The sequence below is a fragment of the Lipotes vexillifer genome, unplaced genomic scaffold (assembly GCF_000442215.2).
Source record: "Lipotes vexillifer unplaced genomic scaffold, Lipotes_vexillifer_v1.1 scaffold1665, whole genome shotgun sequence".
Lineage (NCBI taxonomy): Eukaryota > Metazoa > Chordata > Mammalia > Artiodactyla > Lipotidae > Lipotes > Lipotes vexillifer.
The window spans coordinates 226,153-230,193 of NW_006783279.1; positions in this window are offsets into that span (position 1 = coordinate 226,153).

Consider the following 4,041-nt stretch of genomic DNA (forward strand, 5'->3'; position numbering starts at 1 on the left):
GGAAAGATCTGTGAAAAATCAGAGGGCAACGACACCCCAGCGAAACACCTGCAGCAGAAAGGCTCATCCTTGGGACTCTATTTGTTTTGGGTTTTTTTTGAACTATAGTTGATTTATAGTTGTGTTAGTTTCAGGTATACAGCACAGTGATTCAGTTTTATACATATATACATAGAATATATATATATATACATATATACTTTTTCAGATTCTTTTCCCTTATAGGTTACTACAAAATAGAGTATAGTTCCCTGTACTCTATAGTGGGTCCTTATTGGTCATCTGTTTTATATGCAGTAGTGAATATTTTGATCCCAAACTCCTAATTTATCCCTCCCCCCTCCTCTCCCCTTCAGTAACCATAAGTTTGTTTTCTTTGTGGGTCTATTTGTTTGGTAAATCAGTTCATTTGTATATTTTTCTTTTTCTTTTTAGATTCCACATATAATCGATTTCTTTTTTTTTAGATTCTGCATATAACCGATATATTTGTCTTTCTCTGTCTGGCTTTACTTCACTTAGTATGAGAATCTCTAGGTCCAGGTCACACTCTCCTTGAAAAGATACAGCCTAGCTTCCTTGCTGCTAGGCCAGTGGGGATTACTCTCTACTGGTCACACATAGCGCCACCCACCCACCCACGCAGAGTCACAGTGCACCTGGGGGAGCAGAGAGGCCAGATGTTCCAAACTCACTTTGCAGCAGGGATATATCTTCAGCAAGGAGGAGCACGAGGTCCTGGGTAGGCAGCTGGGGAGAGGATGGGGAATGCTGGCTTTCGGGGGCGACAGCCCTGACAGTGGCAGGGAGACTCGGGAATTGGAGAAGGGGAAGCTCTGTTCATCCTCACTGGGGGACCCTCTCTTCAGCAGTGACTAGTATAGAACAGGGTGAGCTGGTGGGTTCATATTCAGAGAAAGGGTGTCTTCTTTCCGACCAACACACTTGCCCCCAGCACACCCTTCTCCCTCTCTCTCTGCTCTCTTCTCTGGAACAGCGAAGCTGATGCTTCCGCAGGTGAGTGACCTGAGATTGGAAACGTGGTTTGTCTATTTGTGCCTCTCCTGTGTCCCCTCCCTTCAGGCCTTCCACCTTCCTCTCTAATGTTCTCTTCAGACACACACACTTCCTGCTGTTCAACCCTCAGTTTGCACAATCCCAAGACCCTTGGATTGGGGGCTGTAACCACTTCAGCCAATGTCATAGCAAAGTGAGAATTTACACACCAGGATCCTTCCTCCGTTGGGGAGTCTGGGCAGCCGGGAGGCCTCTTCTCTTGCTGCCGAGGATAGCCTCCTTCTTTGCTAACATGCGTCTCTGCTCTCCCCCTGAGGCAGCCACCTGTGGATCAGCTCACTGCGATCCTGGTGGCACTTGCGCTTGCCCTTGCCACCTTCTGAGAGGGAGGAGAGGGTTGAGTGAGGGGCCCTCAGCGCGACCGCCCTCCTCCTCTGCTCCCGGTCAGCTCGCCACTCACCTGTCAGGGAGGCTCATCGGGCCCCCAGAATGAAGGCCACGCCAGAGGGCATACAGGTAGCGCTTGGTGTGTGTCCGACCTGGCAGTTGTGCCCCAGTTGCCAGCCCCACGCAGTCTCCAGACAGTACGGCGTCCTTCCTCCACTGCATCTTCAATTTGTCTGTCTCAGCAATTGCTTTGGTCGTTTGTTGTTGTCGTTTTCGTGTTGTTTTTGTTTGTGGTTTTTAATTGATGTATAGTTGGTTTACAATGTTGTGTAAAGTTTCAGGTGTGCAGCAAAGTGATTCAGTTATTCATATATATATATATATATATATATATATATACTCTTTCAGATTCTTGTCTGTTATAGAAAAGAATAACTCTATTCACTATCTTGTACAAGATAGTGAATAGAGTTCCCTGTACTATACAGTACGTCCTTGTTGTTATGTATTTTAGACATAGTAATGTGTATATGTTAACCCCAATGTTTTGGTCATTTGTGATGGTGGTATTGTCCATCTTAAACACGCTCCCCCAATTTTTTATTCACTGCTTTCTTCCATCTTTAAAACAAGACATTCTCTATTAACTACATTTCCCTCTCTAGTAAGTACCCCTTTCCTGTGCTCCATTTCCTAGCACAAGGCCCTAAAAACTTGTTTATATTCTTCAGTTCTTCACTTGAACCTTATCCAATTAAGCTTTCACATCCTCCATGTCACTGGCACTTCCTTTTTCAGTCACTGATGACCTTCTCGTTTCTTTTTTTTTAAATTTATTTTATTGAAGCGTAATTGATTTACAGTGTTGTGTTAATTTCTGCCGTAGAGCAAAGTGATTCATTTATATATATATATATATATATATATGTATGTATGTATGTCTATATATATATATACTTTTTCATGTTCTTTTCTGTTATGGTTTAATACAGGATATTGAATATAGTTCCCCTTGGCAATCACCAGTCTGTTCTCCATGTCCATGATTCTGTTTCTGTTTTGTAGATAAGTTTGTGTCATATTTTATTTATTTATTTATAAATTATTTATTTATTTTTGGCTGCATTGGGTGTTTGTTGCTGCGTGCGGGCTTTCTCTGGTTGCGGTGAGTGGGGGCTACTCTTTGTCGCAGTGCACGGGCTTCTCATTGCAGTGGCTTCTCTTGTTGCAGGGCACGGGCTTTAGGTGCGCGGGCTCAGTTGTTGTGGCTTGTGGGCTCTAGAGCACAGGCTCGGTAGCTGTGGTGCACGGGCTTATTTGCTCCACAGCATGTGGGATCTTCCCAGACCAGGGATCGAACCCATGTCCCCTGCATTGGCAGGTGGATTCTTAATCACTGCCCCACCAGGGAAGCCCCTTGTGTCATATTTTAGATTCCACATATAAGTGATATCATATGTTGTCTTTCTCTGACTTACTTCACTCAGCATGACAATCTCTAGGTCCATCCCTGTTACTGCAAATGGCATTATTTCATTCTTTTTTATGGCTGAGTAGTATTCCATTTTGTGTGTGTGTGTGTGTGTGTGTGTGTGTGTGTGTGTGTGTGTGTACACACGCACACACCACATCTTCTTTATCCATTCATCTGTCAGGTTGTTTTCATGTCTTGGTTACTGTGAATAATACTGCTATAAACATAGGGGTGCATGTATCTTTTTGACTTGTAGTTTTGTCTGGATATATGCCCAGAAGTGGGATTGCTGGATCATATGACAACTCTATTTTTAGTTTTAGTTTTTGAGAAACCTCCATACTGTTTTCTATAGTAGCTGCACCAATTTACATTCCCACCAACAGTGTATGACCTCGTTTTTAAATCCAGTGTTTAACTTCCTGTGCACATTTGCTTTTCCTATCAGCAGCAGGTGGCACAGGTCCTCACTCCCTCTTCCTTGAAACACTTTCTTTCCATGGTTTTGAGGACGTCCCACTAACCTTTATAAGCCTATCTACCTATTTGTTTTATTTTCTTCTCCCCTCCCTGTTCACTTCTTAGTTCCTTCTGCTGAATTCCTGACCTCCCTGGTCTCTGAATGTGGGTGCATCCCAAGGCTGAGTCCTGGAACCTCTTCTCTGTCTATACCCACTGCCTTTCCTCATCATCTCATCATATGGCTTTCAACACCACCTACGTGTCTCGCAGTTTATCCTCTCCATCCAGACTTCTGCCTTAAACTCTCAATCCTGTGTCCAGCTGTCTCCTCGACATCTCTGCTGGGGACGTCTAACAGGAATCTCCACCTTAATTTGTCCAAAACTGGTCTTGACCTCCCCCAACCATGTTCCGCCTGCTGTCCTCCACATCTCAGTTAAGGGCGACCCTGTGAATATCTCGGCATTGTAAATGCATTACATTATTTGTAAGTGTTTTAATGTATAAGATAAAAGAAATATTAGATGTTTACTTAAAATGAGAGAAACAGTACATAGTTTCTAAAATTCTTTTGAGAGATGGGAGAAAAATGCTTGGAGACCAAGGCCCTTCGTCATCAGCTTCCCCCTGTGCCTCTCTGACCTCCCCTCCCGCCCACCTCCTCACCCTGCTGCAGCCACCCAGCCCTCTTTCCCTCTCCA